Genomic DNA, 18,787 nt, shown 5'->3' with positions numbered 1-18,787 from the left:
TATACGTATACATGCATGCGTGTTCAGAGCTGATCTATCATCTCTGCTGATTTTAATTTAATCTTGTTTTTAGATGATTAGATATGTAAATAATTGGATACAACAGTACAACTATTTTGCTAACACATGGACATGAGTCCTATCAATTATACACAAATACAGGATCTATAAATGATGAAGGAGGACTATTTCCAAATTTGGCAATCATCGTACAAGGCTTGGAAGAAAAAAAAAAAAAAAGATTATTGCCTTTAAAAGTTTTAAAAATAAAACCCCTTTACTTATATCAAATGTGAGCAAACACCCACTTGGTGTGAGCGTTTAGAAGGATGCTACAGATGGGTAAAAAGAAGGAGGGAAAAAAAAAAGCAGGGGGAAATATCTTCTTTCACAAATCCCAGCAGTAATTGCACAAGAGCTGTGCCCATAGCAGCGAGGGAGCACGAATCCTTTGTCGTCAGAGCCATGGCTCTTCAGACCCGGACACCCCACTAATTCTGCCTTAGCAGATCATATTAAAGCTTGGCAAGCCCACCAGGCTTTTAACGTTATCAGGTCAAGCACGCACCCACTTCTGCCTCTGAAACCTACAATAAAAATAATACTTTGCACTTCTGTGGAGCCTTTCATCTGCAGATCTTAAGGTGCTTTGCAGATAGTGCATAATTAAGCCTTGAACCATTCCAGGAGTTGGGTGATGGAAATGTTTAACGCTAACACGCAGCAGCAGTGCCGCAGCTTAGGACAGAAGCCAAGAGTTATTTCCTCGTCAGTGGAAAGCAGGGAAGGTTTGGACAGATCAACACTGTTTCCCAGACCAGAAGCACGGTCCCTTTGTTTCAGAACACCTGCAGAGATGGAGCAAGTCTCAGGACATGCTCACCTCCATGGCTCCTGCTGCATCCCCATGCACACAGGGGGCTGAGCCATGCACCGTTATCAGAACTGACCCAGAAAACAAACCAAACCCCAGTTATCTCTGCGGGTACCCAGACACGAGCGCAGCTATACACTGACAGAGGTCAAGAGGAGCAGCAGCAGGTCAGAAAAAATAAACGTCCCCAGTGCACAAGGAGTTACACAGCCTGCAACACCTACCCAGGGGTTTCAATCTTCAGCCTTACACAGTGAAGCTTTGTATGATTCCTCCCTGGAAGCACTCAAGGCCAGGCTGGATGGGGCTGTGAGCAACCTGGTCTAGAGGGAGGGTTGGAACGACATGATCTTAAAGGTCCATTCTGACCCAAACCACTCTACGAGTCAGGAACAGGGACTTCCTTTGCTTCAGCACAGGCTCTCAGGGAGTGTTTCCCCTCTGCCTATGACACCAGAGCTTGGGTTTGGAGAAGGTGTGGGCTGGAAGCATCCCTGGGGTGAGCACGTGCTGGCAGCCTGCACAGAGCTCCAGGTACCCAGTGTTCAGCCAGCACAGAGCATCCTTGCACAGCATTCCTGCGTTTGCTTTAACAAAAACACACGTAAATAAACAGGAATTCTTATCCAACAGGACAACTTCTAAAGCATTTGTTTTTGTTGAATGGTTTTTCTCTGCATACAAGCTGAGTGATGAGCACACAAAGCAATGGCAGGAATTTGCATAGACTTCCCTTACATTCACAGCTGGATTTGGATAAGCATAAGTCACTATAACTTCACTGTAATCAAGAAAGCTGGAAGAACTTTGGGACTTCACATTCTTTATTTACGCTCAGTCAGTATTTCCCAAATACCACTATTTCCAATTAGGAACCACATGTGATTAGGCAAGCTGGGCTTCCCAAACACAGTGGAGTGCGGAAGGAATTCTCAAGGTGGGCGCTGAGCAGACCTCACCCCTGCTCCAGCATCTGGCACGGAGCGACTGAGAGACCCTCTGGGCCCTCACATTCATTTAAAGCAGCCCTTTGATTTTTAATCTAACTGACAGCGCATTTGATAGCAGCCCTGCTCCCTCCTTGTTTCCTCGGGAGTCTCAAAATTTAAACAAAAAGTACGACTGCTCACTTCATGAATCTTTGAAGAAGATCTTTGCATATGTCAGCGGGCCCACGCTGGCATCAACAACAGCACGTGGCATTCGCTGCTGTCTTAATACAGTAATGCTCTCCAAAGTATTTGCTTAATCTTCTGCTGATGTTTAAGGGTACGTGGCTTACATTAAAAACATATTCTACACCTTACACGGAAGGGAAAGAAGAGCTGAGCGTTTTTGAACAGTTCCATGACTGTCACCTGCAGAAGGAAGGAAGAACAGGAAAAGCACTGCTTGTTCAGCTTGCTTTTAGCACAGGGCTGAATATGTATTTAACAATAATAATAATAATAGTCATAGGATGAGAAAATAAATGCCTTATCTCTAACAGCAAGCACCAGCAGCTCCAGTCAGCGACCAGCAGCTCCTCTGCCGACGAGCAAGAAATGCAGGGTACAATTAGAAAAGCAGACATCGTTATAAGAAAACTAATAACAGTTGGGCTCATTTCAGGTGAACCTGACCAGGTGGCTGCAGTGAGCCTGATCTCACACTGGAGTGAAAGAAATAACAACCTGCACATCACAATGCTGAGTTGGAGCCAGGCTACCGAATTTGGTCCATGCCTACCTGAAAGCCACCGTTAGCACTGCTCATGTCCGATATCTCATGGAAGAGGGCAGCCCAACACCACGGAAGGGATCTGCAAATACATTCAGCTCAGAGCACGTCCATTTTCAACAATGAAGTTGTAACACAGAGAGCTGGATCCGAAATAGGATGTCTGCCTAATAAGAGGCATTTTTCTCCAGTAAAGCCCTCTGTTAGAGCCACTTTGCTTTGTTAACTTTCATAGCATGTATCCTCACTATAGCCTTCAACACCTGAAAAATTAGTGGAAGAATTTGACTGATTATAGAGGTTGTTTTCCTTGTTCCACTGCTTGTTCTAAAAGGGATACTCAGCAGAACTTGCATTTTTTTTTTTTCATTTTGTGCTGTCTGCATGAGTAATTACCTCCCTGATTTCTGAGATGCAATTGAGTAGCTTCCACATTAGAAAAATCCAAAGATTGATAGAGCCATCTCTCCTAAAGGATTAGTTTGCCGCTGTAATTCCACTGAGTAGGTCATTCAAATAGCAAAATGCTACAAAGTTTAATTTCTCCTGTTTGTAAAAGCCAGGTATTGATACCTATTTAAAGGAATGTGAAAAGGGCTGGTTAGCCTTTGGAGGGGAAAAGCGTTTTCCCATTCCTGCAGCGGCCGCAGAAGGGCAGGGGGTGGAGGAAGGTGCTGGCACTGCAGAACGCAGCAGCATAGGGCTGGAGATGTGCTGGGAGGGTGGGAAAGGACAGCACAAAGGTTTGGAGGAGCAGCACAGCCTCCTCCAGATGTGTGTGCAGGTTTGTCCCCTGCTTTCAAGGGTAAGTCAGTCGTCTTGCTACCCTGGGGGTGTCAAGGGGATGGAGGGCAAAGCAGCGGCGCATCTGGAGCCTTGTAAGTGGAGCAGAGCAGCGCCTGACGGGCGGCTCCAAGAGCACTTTGGGAGGTTTCACACGCAGGGAATTGGGCCATGCTCCATTCAGGACTGTGTAAAGGCCACCAACTGGGGAGAAAGGCCAGTATTAGACAACCTGATGTGGCAACGTGACCTCTATCCAAAGCATTTAATGTGGATCAGGAACACCCCAACATCAGTCTGCATCCATACTTCCCAGATTATTTAATAGACAGGGTTCATATATCAGGTAATTCAACTTATGGGACAACGATTCTGGGAATGGTTTGGAAAGCTTGCAGTGGTAGAATAAAAGAAAACAAACCAAATATTCAGACAATGATGGAAGACTTAATGGGGAATTAAGGCAGAATTCATCAAAGCACCACAAGCATAACCACAAGTGGGGCAGACTGGAGCAGTAATTCTGATGAATATTTGTGTCAACATCATTTTTGATACTAAAGTGTTGCTGACTTCCTCTACAACTTTAAGAAATAAAAGCAAAACATTTATATATGTATATATGAAAAATTTTGTTTTTGATTTAGACGATCACAAATACATCAATCCCTTACATTCACTGGCACAGGTTGCCCAAGGAGGCTGTGGATGCCCCAGCCCTGCAGGCATTCAAGGCCAGGCTGGATGTGGCTCTGGGCAGCCTGGGCTGCTGGTTGGTGACCTGCACACAGCAGGGGGTTGCAACTGGGTGAGCACTGTGCTCCTTTGCAACCCAGGCCATTCTACCATTCTACAAAATGCCTGCATTGCATCCTGAGGTCCCAATGTGAAATTGGAGGTGTCCTCACGTTGAGGTGCATTTCCCAGAAGGACGGTGTCTGGAAACGACTTTAAAAATCTTGGTCTGTACAGCTGTGATGTTCTGTCTCCATCTGAGCTCACAGAACTCCATGTTAGTATTTCAATTGGCCGCTTCCAGGTGATGAAATACAGAACATGAGCCACCATGCTGATCAGCAGGTGCTGGGGCAGTATGTTGTCTACGTTGGTTCTGGGATGCTCCTCTCCCTGAGGCTGTGTTAGGCCCCATCCTGGCTTCTCACCCACACACCCAATCACACCTCGCTTTGCTGTACAGTCACTTGCAGCTGTCACCCAGTAGGATGTCCGCAATATTTATTATTCTCCTTCCTAGCTTTCTCCAGATGTTTAGCTACAGGGTAGTATTAGGGAATAGATGAGTGCAGCTGGTTAGGAGACGCTGTGCTAAATAAGCAGAGCATCTGTGGTTTGTCTAGGGAGGTTGGATTTCAATTAATTAACCGTGCACCTAACCTGCAAAGATCTTTTCCTTTCAGTTAAACAGATTTCACAGCAGAGCTGTGATCCATTTTTGCCTTTTCAAATAGCTGCTATATCCTCAGCTGGCACAAACCGCTGGGTCTCTCCTGCCATCAGCAGAGCTCAGTTTACAGCAGACAGGGGTATGGATCATGACAGAGAAAGGCTTTTGATGACCCCAAGAACAACTTGGATGCTGTAGCAGTTTAACCAAAAATAAAATGTTTATTTAGTTGAAAAGGAAAAAAAAATTAATCATTTCATTAATTTTTTCCCTGGGACCATCATAAGCTGCATCTTCATAGAATCACAGAATGGCCTGGGTTGCAAAGCAGCACAATGCTCATCCAGTTCCAACCCCCTTCTGTGTGCAGGTCACCAACCAGCAGCCCAGGCTGCCCAGAGCCACATCCAGCCTGGCCTTGAATGCCTGCAGGGATGGGGCATCCACAGCCTCCTTGGACAACCTGTAACAGTGCCTCACCAGCCTCTGGGTGAAAAACTTCCTCCTAATATCCAACCTAAGCCTCCCCTGTCTCAGTTTAAAACCATTCCCCCTTGTCCTATCACTATGCTGTTTATAAACAGGTGGAGAGCTCACATGTAAATGCACACACGGACGAAATGCGAAGGCAATAGCCCAGCTCACAGCATCTTATTCAGGGTCCAACCCATCCAGGAGCCCAGCACAACGGTACCTCAGTCATTTGAGCAGGGAAGCCCCGAGAAGAGCAGGAGTCAATCTGTGCCTTTCACACACCATATTTACGTGGCATGAAATATCAGATTTCTTAATGCAGAGAACTAATACAGCTCAGTTCGATGCTAAGGGGTTGGCACATGTTATTTCCTTGAAAAAGACTATGAGAATTTTGCCTCTTTGCCCATTGCAGGATTGGGCTCTGACTGACACAGTTTGCTCAGTGCCAGCTCAGCATCCACAGTACATTAGCTGTGGTTCCTCCTAGGCTGAATAAAATTCACAGTTCACACGTTGCACATGTCACTAGAAAAGTTCCTAGTTTTATAAGAGGATAAATAGCCAAAAGACAGAGCACAATTGATTAAATAAGCTCCTCTTTGCAACACTAACTCAGGAACTTGCTATCTCGGCATCTGCTACCATGACACCAACGGTACTTGAGAGATTGGCAAGTGGTCAGAAGGCATCATTATAAAAAGGAAAAGAGATGAAATCGGAAAACCTCTCTATCAATCTGCCAAGCTGTCAGGGATGCTTGTTCTGAAACAATTCCCCTTGTTTCCAATAAATTATGTCAGAACTGGATGAAAGGCATAGACAGGGAGTCTGGAGACAGCCACCACTGTTCAAACAATCTGGAGTAAATCTAACATCGCTTCCAGATGACGGCAGGACTGGCACCATGAATTCGGGATGGCTGATGTGCAGAGGGCTGCCCAGCCCTGGGTGCAGCTCCTCCCCCCTCCCCACCCCCACCCAGGAAACCCCCAAAGGTTGGGTTCTGCATTTCAAACTGATAATGCCTGATGAAAGGGTAGCATTTGTCAAAGCACCAATTCAGCTGTAAGTTCAGCATCCAACCTATGCACCAATAAATACACTCCAGCACACCCCGTGGTCTGTAACTCATAAACACTGACAACTCCCATAACCCACATCATCCTCAGCAAAACCCACGGGAAGCAATCCTGTGGCTCTGGTTCTAAACGGCTCAGCATCCATCCCACCTGCAGGACCTCAGCCATCCTCCCTGCCCAGCTTCATCCTTCCAGCACACCATGCACAAGGACACCCTGCCAGCTCCCCCTGCCCCTCTCTGATCCGTGCACCTTCCTGCTTCAAGGGCTGAGGGCAGCTTTGGCCAGGAAGATTTTCTTACGTATTGCTGAGTGCCTAGCACAGTGAATGACAATGAATTAATATTCTTTCTTCACTTTACTCTTTCATTAAATAATAAAAAACACTCACATAGTGTGTCTTCATTCTCCATTCTTTAGCCTCTCCTGCTGCTTCTCCTCTTCTTACGAGTTTCACACTTCCAAGACTCCACACATTGCACTCGTTTCCTAAATCCCAGAGTACAGCAGCATTTCCCTGCATGAGTGCCTTCCCCTGCCTGCCTTCCAGACAGCACCTCTGACTGCTTCATTCCTGATGCTCCTCTTAGCAGATCTTTTTGTGGCATTCCAATTAGATTCCTTGTTTACCTTAAGGAAAAAAAAACAAAACAAAACTAGCACTCGTATGCTGTTAAAATCAGTAAGACATCTGTGCTTGTTTAATAATTGGTACATGGAATTTCTGTATTTATATTAGAAGCATTTAGGATGTTTAGACAGAGTTGTTCACAGGCAGCATTGCAATAGAGTCCCCATGGTGTCAACTGGAGATAAAAAAACACCCACAGCACTCAGAGCCTGAGAATGCCCTACGTAAGTAAATACAAACCCTGTTTGGCATTATCTGCAATACATAAATGAATATAATTGGGTAGATATCTGTTTCTGAATCTGCAACTCATTCTCTGTAACATGGGTTAAGCAGCGGTTGTTTAGAGGTGACAGGAAAGCATAATTGAAAATTGAGCTAATCAGAGATTCCTGTGCTGAATTACCTCCACAGCAAGCAACGAGCGTGCGAGGAAGAGGGGGATAAAGCAGAGCACTGCTTGCTTGCTCTGACACTGCGATGCTCCCTTTCCCTTCCCTGAGAGTCCCCCATTAGACACCAGAGAAATAATAGGAAAGCCCATCTTGTAAATCATCAGCCAAAAGAAGGCTGGGAGATGATTAAAGGAAAATTAAAAGCCACCACGTTTGTTTTATGCAGCTACATCTCAAATGTTAACTATCATCAACCTCAGTTTGTCATCAGATGATAACATCCCAACAGCTATGACCAACTTCCATATAGTTTCAAATCTCCCTGTCCCAGCTTTGCTGTTACGTCACTCTTTGCATCGGGATGCCAGTGGGGACAGACCCACGCGGTTCAGGTAAGACTTGCACTGCTGCACACTGCCTAATTCCCTACATCTCAGTGTGCAGGCAACTCAAGGCCCCACCTGCTCACGTTCTCCTTTACTTCATGCCCTGACGCTCCTTTTCCAAGCATTCACCAACAGCCCTGGCTGGAGACGAGCCACTTAGGGCACACTGATTTGTGGTGTGGTACAAAGGGCATGGCATGGTACATCCAGGAACTGAGCAGCTGGACACAGCTGAGTTTGGGGGATGAGAAGGCAGCTAGCAGGTGAGATTCCATCAGAGGAGAAATAGAAATGACAGCCAGCTGGGTTAGCTGACTGCACAGAGTGACCTGCAGCTAATGCTGGTGCCCACTCACCCAATGGCCCCGACGCTTCCTGCCTCTTCGCTCGGGTGCAGAGGAGAGCAGAAGCCACAGGTTGCTGTTTACCAGGCACCATAGCAACTTCCAAGACCATTAGCTGCAATCACAGCCTGCTCCACTACCTGACTGAAGGGCTGGATGTGTGATATTTAGTCTGACCTATAAAAATATCTCTGGAGCAACCTGCGTGCATAAGTGTCACATCAAATGTTTGTCATACAAGGGATGTGACACCAGGCACCTGATGGAGCATCACTGCAAGGGAAGGGGATCTGCCCCTGCAGGAGGCTTACAGCACTCATCTCAGGTATGACAAAAATCAGCCGCTGACAGCAGGTGCAGACTGTGACAAACAGATCCTGCTCTACTCCTTACTTATGGGATCCTACACTCTCCATCACCAAGTCATTCCATTAAAGACGCACCTCATTACAAGCACCGACCCAGAGCTCTCCTTAAATGCCACAGAAGATGGCAAAATGCTGCCAGATGGAAACAGTGCGAGGACAGAACTCGGGACGTGCAGATGGGTGATGTGTCCAGGTGCCCTGGGCTGGCTGCAGCAGGATGTGGGCAGTGATGGGCAGCTCAGCCAATGGTCACTCCTGTCCAACAGGCACAAAGAGCATAGAGATGTCCTCTGAAAGTTATCTGTCAGGGCTGAACTTCAAATACCTGAGCCGGCATTTAGCTAGCTAGAACAAGAGACTGCTGTGCTCACATCTCTCAGCATAAAATTACAGAACCATATGGGAGCTCTTGGGATCATCAAGTTCATCCTTGTGCTAAAGCAGGTTCCCTGCAGCAGGTTGCAAAGAATGCGCTCCTAACAATTAACACCTCTGTCACTCCTGCAGCCACCTGCAGATCATCATCTGTCTGCTGTGCATTCTTTAAGCTCACTGTTACTCTCCTCAGACCGTGCTGCTTTGCAAGCAGGTTGGAGCCAGGCTGCAAAGGAGCTCCGCTGAAAGCTGGACGGTGAGCTGGTGGCTCTGCTGGCAGCTCTCAGTGTGCTCACATGGATCCAGCCTGCTGTGGGTCTGCTGCAGAACCCCACGCAGCATTAAGGCCACGGATGTTTGTGACAGCGCACTACTGAAACACCTGCAAGGAGAGTTAAAATCACTGGAAGAAGCTGCATACATTTACCATATTATAACTATCACACAATTACAAGTATTGTCATTTTAGCTGTAAAATCCCTACATCGTTTACACGCACACAGTCACTTCACAGAAACAGCTCCAGGGTACAGCAAACTGCTCTCTCCCAGACTCAAAAATCCTTTCGGTTTTCTTCTTCTTAAAACACAGTAACGATCTCAAGATCCACTGCTTCAGTAGTACTAAAGCACGCCCTGAATTACATCTCATCAGTTACAGAGGCTGCTGCAAAATCAAAACACAGTGGCTGCAATATTGCACCCTCCTATGGCAACCTGTCTGTACGCCTGCATCATTTCCTGAAAGCTGCTATCTAAAAGGAGATGCTGGAGTCTGCTGGCACAAGGCTCAGAATAAGGCTGCTGATTACAGTGGTTGAAAGAGTCACTGAGCAGCATTGGTTCTCTCCAGTTCAAGCTTTGACATCCTCCAGATGCTTCCTTTAAGAAATACGGCTTTAATCATAGCATGGCCTGGGTTGGAAGGGACCTCAAGGATCATGAAGCTCCAACCCCCTGCCACAGGCAGGGCCACCAACCTCCACGTTTCATAGCAGCCCAGGCTGCCCAGGGCCCCATCCAACCTGGCCTTGAACACCTCCAGGGATGGACGGGGCATCACAGCCTCTCTGGGCAGCTGTTCAGCACCTCACCGCTCTCACAGGACAAAAAGCAAAGGCGTACTTTTTGCCAACATTTTTGAAGGCCAAGCAGGACTTGAATATGATATTCTTGCATAAGAATAGTTTCATCAAAAGAAATAATAGCATTTTCTGGGAGTCGCTATGGCCAACCAAAACAATCGAAATCAGTGAGGGCCATTTCTTCAAGAAAAAAAAAAAAAGCAATGAAGATTCCTACTGTAGTAAATGTAGCACTGGGGAAGAGAGGGAAAACACATCACGCGTTTTGTTTGTCAGCAGTGCATATTTTTTCAGATAACTTGCACCCTTTTACAACTACATAATTCACTCACTAGTCCTATAAACACTGCCATAGAATCTTGAACACCTGTGGGAGAGACTGGAACAGCTCATGGCCAAAGGAGCTCTGAATTCTTATAGCTCATAAATGATTTCTGAAAGATAAACTAAAAATATTTGAAACACGGAATGACTTGAGACAAACAACTCAGTACTAATGTGGCATTTTCACCCAAATTACATTTAGGCTAAATAAACCCTGAGCTTTAATCATGACAGTAACACCTGAAACTTTCATCAGATTTAATGGTGGTTTGGTCTTTTTTCCACGTCACCCAATTCACGTATCAAATTAATTTTTTACTTCATAGCATCTGGATAATTGTACCCTAAGCAAAGGATTGCAGAACACGTTTTCCTTCTGTCACGTTCCTGTAAGTGAAAAGACAAAATATCCAACTTTGAAGGCTGGTCAGCCCTACTTCCATTTCCATTCCATTCAGGTCCTGAAACCTCCTCCCTTGCTTGCCCCATAGCAATGTGAATAGATGCTTTGTGCAGAGAGGAAGGAAATGCCCTGCCGCCCCTCCTACTCATCATGGAGCATTTAACATTGGCGTGCATGCCGTCCTCAAGGCTAAGGAATCATTTGCCATTGGAGGGTGGACATAGAGAAGAGCTCCCGACCCACTCAGCAATTCGGATGGTGGGGGCACATACTGGCAAAGTGGCATCAACTGAATGGCATTCTCTGCTATCAAACATCACATCAAAAAGAATAAGGACCAAACATTTCTGACCAACCGAAAAACGGGCAGTAGGCACTTCTGCAGCCTTCCCAGCAGGAATAAGTTCTACTTTACAATTCACTCAACAGTATTGCACACACAGGCAAAACCTGCCTTTTCCACCACTTTTTCCATCCAGTTTTGTATCTTGTAAGCATAACCTTATTCCACGGAAGGGCAGCTGCCTCTTACTGCAACATTTCTTCAAAATAAAGTGTTGTAGCCATACTGGGGACTCCTGGAAGAGCCAGGGACAACACGCATCTCCAGCCCACTTCTCCCATGCCGTTATCCCATCTGATCACCCACCCGGCACACACACAAGGTAAAGAGCTCATGGTGCCCACGCTGCGCTGCACGCCCATGAAGCCACAGCTGCAGACAAACCTGACAGAGGTTTTCATGGTGCATCACTGCTTAAAAATGTCACACAAGTGTCCAAAGACGCCCAGTCACGGGGTGCCCATTGGATGCCAAGGAGCTGTGAAGGCGCTACATGCAGCACACACTGCTGGATTCGGTTCCCAAGCAGCTGGTCGCCTGGGTCAGGCTAAATAACGCAGGAAGTATCAAATATCTTTCTCACAGGTATTCACATATTAAAATGACAAACTGTAGGGATGACTGCTAGCCTGGAGACACTGCCGTTCCATTATTTAACGTCTTTTTTTTTTTTTTTTTTTTAAGTGCCTGAGATTTCTCTGTAAAAAAAATAATGAACTTTACAAAATGTCACTTTTACTAACAGAAATTATGGCTTGAAGATGAATATTAAATATATTTTTTTTAAGTTCACTTAAATAATGCTAAGGTTGTGACACAAGCTGACAAAAGCTGGGAAATGCAGAGCCACAGCTGACACTGTCCCTAATTCGCACAGCGGCCAGGAAGGACAGCAGGGCAGGAGTGCATCTCCAGCCACAGTCTGAAGCATGGAGACTTCCATTTCTGTCATTTCATAACCATGTCTTAATACATTTTAAAGAAATTTTTAATCCTTCTGTTCAGCAGAAGAAAATATTTTCACAGAAATTACCAGTTACTTTTAATGCAGCTTCTACACCCAAGTCACAGGGTGCTCTTTTCCCCAGAGAAACTAGGAGTCAATAGATTATCCATGCATATGGATATTGGCCACAGGTAATATCCAAGATTTTACCTACAAAAACTGAATCCGTTTCCACTCTTGGATTGAGCAGAACAAAAAGCTTTGGAGAAACAGCACATGGGCACCCAGTGGGCAGCAAGTCCTGGGACCAGCACATGCTGAGCACAGCAACACACTGGGCTGAATAACAAGCACATCTGATCGTTCTCACATCGTGTTTGTTACTTACATATATCAACTATATTGTATATTACATACACAGCCCAAGATCATTCCTCTTCACTCAGCCTTGCCCAGCAAATGTAAGGCTGGACTCCCAGGTGGCACGTCTGCCTGCACACTGGCAGAGGCATGCAGAGGGGCAGGGTTATTTTTCCATCCAGGGGAAGGGAAAACTGGGACATCGTGAAGTGTTCACCCTGTACACAAACACATTATGCCATAGAACTTAGATAACTTAGTAATAACATGAGCAGGTATGTGAGCACGACATCACTATGCCTTTTGAAACAATAAAATCTCTCACAAATAATAGAATCATTGAACTGCAGAATCATTAAGGTTGGAAAAGGCCTGTAAGAGCATTGAACCCAACCATCAACCCATCGTCACCAATACAACACAGTTCAAGCAGTATGTGCAAGCTGAGCCCTTGGAGCAGCAGGGCTTAAGAAGTTACACAAGACAACAGCAAACCAGCCATTCAAAGCAGTATTTCCCCAGTTACCCCCTACCACCCACTCACCTCTTAAAAGTGAAAACAAACGATACATCTGATTCTCTATTGATTACATAGCCAAGATTCCCAACCCAAATCCACTTAATTCTCTCCGCAGTGTTTACTTCACTCAGCAATTTTAATGTTTTAATGGGACGTTGCACAATAACTTCAGCAGATTTTAGGATAGGATTCACAGATGATTCACTATGCTCCCACAGACAGTGAAACAGAACCTACGCATTGGTAGCACCATTAGTTTTTCCTTGCTCTAGTGTTACTATTTTCCCTCATTCGATATATCCCCCAGAAACATTAAACAATAACTAGAAATGTGGAATTTTCCAATTACGGATCTCCTCCCTCATCCCTTTGCTAACTTGTCAGAGCATCTGGGGTTGGGTGGTGCTTCTGTCAGAGCCAGCTCTGATAGAGAGAAGTGCTCCTGCTCAGCCTCCCTCCTCCTGGGCTGCACCAAGAAGCCTCAAACACAGCCGAGCCTTGCTGCACACAAGCACTTGTTGCAGGCATTGCTGCAGGAACGAGGTAGGATTAGAAGAAACGTTCATCACAACCTGAAAAAAGCTCGAGCTGCGAGTGGAACCTTCTCCCACAGCACCACTTCAGAATCACTACATCAAACAGTTCTCCCAGTGCCAGTGGATGATAATGATTTCAGTATAAAAATAATCAAATAACAGCCCAGGTTGGAAAGGACCTCAAGGATCACAAATCTCCAACCTTCCCCGCCACAGGCAGGGCCACCAACCTCCACTTTTCATAGCAGCCCAGGCTGCCCAGGGCCCCATCCAACCTGGCCTTGAACACCTCCAGGGATGGACGGGGCATCACAGCCTCTCTGGGCAGCTGTTCCAGCACTTCACCGCTCTCACAGTAAAGAATTTCCCCCTGACATCCAACCTAAATCTCCCCTCCCTCAACTTCAAACCATTTCCCTTCGTCCTGCTGTTATCTACCCTTGTGAAGACTTGACTCCCCTCCTGCTTATAGGCTCAATTTAGGTACCTGGAGGTCTGCAATGAAGTCACCCCGCAGCCTTCTCTTCTCCAGGCTGAACATACAGCCATATATGATTATATTTGATCATTTCACCCAGTGCTAAAATCCAGGTATGTTTGCACTGATCTCCTGGAACCCCATAAAAGTATGAGACTTAATTGAAACTTTTGCACCTGCAATGTCACGATAACAAAGCTACAGCATGTAAAACCTTTGTGCTTGCATTGCTTATTGATTCTCAGTAACATGCAGTTTCATTGCGAACAAAAATGTGAGCAGAAGCAGCTGCACAGCTCTGTTAGAAGGGAAGATCTTTAAATCTTAAAGATTTTTGACAAGAAACTGCCAAGGCCCTGGAATGTTGAAATAGGAATTGTTAGAAGAATAAATACTCTGAAGGAAAGACAAAATTAGGTTAAAGTGAGCCAGGAACTCCAGCTGACATGGGTGCACCATGGCAAGGCGAAGCCAAGGAGAGGTCAGCGTCAGGCAGAACACCAGGAGCACGTGCTTGCCAACCAAACACCCAGAGAGAAAGACAACCCATGGCTGGAGGCAGCTCAGCATCTGCCGGCGCAGTGACAGACCTGTGCAGTTGGTGATCACCTCTGCAGGCCACTTCCTAATGCAACCATCTATCAGATCCCCTTCTACTCTTTCAAAATTAAGCAGAAAGAAAAAGATTTTCGTTTCCTTTGCTTCGCTTATTTTTTAACAGAGGCACTACAGAATTATGATGGTGTCCTTTTGGTAAACCAAAATGTCAGACACATATTATTCTTTTAAACATCTCCTGGCCTTTCTCTGAAAGGTTAAGGTGGTTTAAATAAATTTAGTCAAAGTAAATGACAGCTGAGGAAGAGTATTAGAAAACTATACTTATCAACAACCTCTTTTCCTTAAATTTAAACAAGTCATTCACCAAACTGCAGTTTAAGGAAATCACGGCAACGCTCTTCCCAGACGGATGAAAACAACTTTAAGTGGTGAAGAAATGTTGGGTGGGAGAAATTACACACAAGTTAACAAATGTTAATGCACGGCCCTCCCTCCGTGAAAGTCACAAACCATGGTTTTTTAAAAATAATTATGCAGCAGACTGATCTTCAGCATGGAACTGGCAATCAGAGCTGTCCTTTGCGTGCTCTTACCTCACCTAAATGACAGGGGCTGGAACGGAACGGGCAAAGTCCTCAAATCACGTGGAAAGGAGTCAGGTGCACCACGTTAATGGTACACAACTGGTCTACAATTATTGTTATTAGCCACGGGAACACTGCTTACAGCAGGGGATTTGATGTGTATTTATACCCCATGAGACGTAACTCTGAAAGCAGTTCTCACACGCCCGAATGTCTCAGACTGCACACGTGCAAAATATTCTTCAAAGTGGAAAAAGAGAATCTGCAGGTAAATCAAAAGGCTCTGCAAGAAAACCAAGCAGGAGGTCATTTATGAATCAGCAGTGAGAATTCTGATCTTGTACTCCGCTCTCAAATAAAGCAGTTCTCCAAATACACTACTTTAATATGCTGCGAGGCTTTCAGTCAGGGAAAGCAGGATTTGGAACCATTCCCCCCCAACATACCCAAAAAGTGAGCACGTCCCAGCTCCCAACAGCTCCTAGAGGGATGCTGATGGAGCTGCATCTGCCTGCTGCTGGGCAAAGTTCTTTACAGAATAAAAACCAAACAGCAATGTGGCCCCAAGGGAAATCAAGGCCAATGGCTGAGGGCGGGATCAGCGCTCCAGGAAACCTCCCAGCACAGGACAAGGTACAACAATTCTGATTTATTGTGCCTGCTGTGCTCAGTTAACAGCCAGCGTGGAGAACCGTAGGGCTGCTCTATTTACACACAGCATCTCACTGGGTGCTGCATGCTGCTCTCAGGTCCTAACACCTAAATGCTATTCCCAAAGAAGCAGTGGGAACTGGAAGGAGGCTGTTCTCCCCATCCCACTGAAAGGAATCGCTCACCTTGCAGGGAGCACATCCAGTGGAAGGAAGAGGAAGCAGAACTACTTTTTCACCCCGAGGGCGGTGAGGCACTGGCACAGGTTGCCCAAGGAGGCTGTGGATGCCCCATCCCTGCAGGCATTCAAGGCCAGGCTGGATGTGGTTGGTGACCTGCACACAGCAGGGGATTGGAACTGGGTGAGCACTGTGGGCCTTTGCAACCCAGGCCGTTCTAGGATTCCATACTCACAAGCAGGACCACACTGTGGCAGAAACAGCTGGCTTCCAGTCACCCTTTCCTACTGTGTCTTCCTGAACAGCACACAGATTCTTTTACGCCCCAGTTCGGCACTCCCTGCTCTGAAGAACTACCACCAGTGTGCAGACCCCACACCAGTGCAACTGGGGGTGCCTGCCTGCACCTCACCACCAACAGCTGGCACACTTCAGGGACTTGCTTCAGCACATTGCATCCTCCATCATTTGACTTACTTCCCACGTAGATAAGGGGAAAAAGAGTCATTAATTTGAGCAACAGTGAGGCAAGAGCAAGGATTTGGCGGGAAGGCAGGGCTCCAGGACCTCTCCACCCCCAAACCTCTCATACGAGGTCAGCTCACAACACTGTGTCTGCTGCCAAAACAAACCAGGCCTGACATCACCGATACATAAACAAAAGCCAAACACTTGAAGACATTATTATTTTATTTCTATACCATTATAAAGCCCTGCTTAAAAATTTCCTCTCAGATTTGCCAAAAAACATTACCTGACTTGTTGCAACTAAGCAAAGGCACAGGTGCAATGGAAGTATTGCTTTCAATAACATTGCAGAAATTTTATTTTTGCTTTTTTTTTTTTTTTTTAATCAAAAAAACCCCACAGCATTATCTGTTTGCTGGCCCAGCACGAGGGCCCTACAAATTTCCCCAAATTTCCACAGAAATGCATTGATTAGAGCATAATCTCAGTTAATATTGCCCTCTTCCAGCATGCTATGCTTGCTTACACTAACTGTGCACCTTCCCCTCGCAGCCGTTTTCATCTTTTGTTCGGCTCAGTAGGTTTCCTAACTGGTGGATTTTATTGAGTTAAATCAAGCTGTCACTTCATCTGCCTGAAGGATGACTCAAATACAACACATAATAATAAAAGAAAAGTAGGATAAAATAATCTTGTCAAGCCAGAAAAACTGATTGCTTGAAGTTGTAGCCTTCAATCAATACACTAATTCCACAATTTATACCTCTTTCAATTGGAGAGGAAAGAAACCCTGATATGGTATTTCTTGGCTCACTGACCAACTTTGACCTTCTATCTATGTGAATGTGGGATTAGCAAGTGCTTCTGCTTAGTGAAATCACCTATGAAAATAGGAAAGCAAATAGGTGACATTTGAGGTTCAAACTAACTTTATTAATTTCAGCAATGCAAGGGTTGCTTATTGCTCAAGCAGTGTGGTTCCACCGCCAGAGCTCGTGGTGCAGCTCATGGTTTGCACGTGCTGTTGTTATGGAGCAGGTAAGGCAAAGGCTGGGACGGGGCACCCCAAAGCATCTCACCTCCCAGAAATACAGAGCCACCACTACTTGTGCATCACTTCACACTTCCGTAGGTTGAAAAGCACGCAGCCCAACCCAGCTTTGCTACCTGCAGTCTGCAGACGAGAACCAAGTGGATGAGGGCAGCTTATTCCAGCAGCCTCAGAAAGCAGTTTCTTAAGGTATAATGGACCATTTTGACATTTTGTTAATTTATTTTTTTAAGGGTTTATCATTGCAAAAGCCTCTTTTATTTGTAAATTGTAATTAATCTGCATAGCTTTATAAAAGAACAATAAAACAGTTCATTTAAAAATTCTGGATGCTCTTCGGCTGTCAGATTTCTGCTTTGCTTTCATAATTCCTCCCCTGCAGGCAAAAACCAGGAAATAAAAATTCTTTGTTTAGCAAGCCCTTTATATTTCACCCTGCCACCTGCTTAACTCAAGTTGTGGCATGCTATCAAACAGGCCCTGGAATGTGGGTTGTCCTTCTGCCCCGTGCCTTAAAAAGAAGAAAAGCCTATGTAGACTGCTGCATTAGCTGTGAGGTTGGAAGTGCCAGTCCATGCTGCTGAAAACAATAATTAAGATAGAGCAACAACTTATGGCTTATCTTTGACTGGGAATGATTAGCTTTCAAGGAGCTTCCCTGTTATTCCTCTTTCCTGGGATACACCTTATGCTTATGTTCCATGATACGTTCAGACCTGAGAAATAAAAGTTCAAGCCAGAAACGCATCTCAGTTAAGCGCTGAAAGGAACACTGCAGGCAGCAGCTGGGGACAGCAGCAGGGGAAGCTGGAAGACTTGCTCACTATCTGTTGATGCATGTAATGGCCTCACACTGCACCAGGGGTGGGTCAGGGTGGGTATGAGGAACAATTCCTTCTCCAAACAGCGATCGGGCAGTGGCACAGCTACCCAAGGAGTGGGGGTCACCATCCCTGCGGGTGTCCCAGAGCTGTGGATGTGGCACTGAGGGATGTGGGCAGTGGGCATGGGAGGCACTGGGGATAGGGAATCCTAGAAGACTTTCCCAACCTAGTGATCGCAGTGATTCTACAATTCACTGGACGCCTGAACTTGACCCTCAAGATCTTACCTCCTGTATGAGCAGATAACCACATCCCAATGGCTCAAAGACTGAATGAGCTTAGTCAGAAGCTACACTTTGCAGCAGCACTGCTCAAGGAAGGCCACCAGCAGTGCTGCAGTTCATAATCATAGAACAGCTTAGGTTAGAAGGAATCATCCAGTTCCAATCCCTGCCGTGGGCAGGGCTGCCACCCAACAGATCAGGCTGCCCAGAGCCCAATTCAGCCTGGGTTTGAATGCCTGCCAGGATGAGACACACAACTTCTCACCCTCATGATCTCCCATGCCATGCACTTATCTGGGAGCTCAGTCCCCACTGCATGTCTTACACTCTCAACCACCCGAACCTGACCAGAGAA

The 18,787-nt window shown here is 45.9% G+C and overlaps 1 long non-coding RNA gene across 1 annotated transcript in view; it reads right to left on the bottom strand.

Annotated features, from left to right (window-relative positions):
• Positions 1-18,787, bottom strand: part of LOC122183737 — a 60,287-nt gene that overhangs the window by 2,992 nt on the left and 38,508 nt on the right. The window contains exon 2 of the long non-coding RNA XR_006180346.1: positions 6,729-6,967. This is a non-coding gene — a long non-coding RNA (uncharacterized LOC122183737). The remainder of the gene's footprint in view (positions 1-6,728; positions 6,968-18,787) is intronic.

The sequence above is a fragment of the Lagopus leucura genome, unplaced genomic scaffold (genome assembly GCF_019238085.1).
Source record: "Lagopus leucura isolate 7727_CA_CO unplaced genomic scaffold, USGS_WTPT01 Super-Scaffold_100019, whole genome shotgun sequence".
Taxonomy (NCBI): domain Eukaryota; kingdom Metazoa; phylum Chordata; class Aves; order Galliformes; family Phasianidae; genus Lagopus; species Lagopus leucura.
This window is presented reverse-complemented; position numbering and strand designations above follow the sequence as displayed.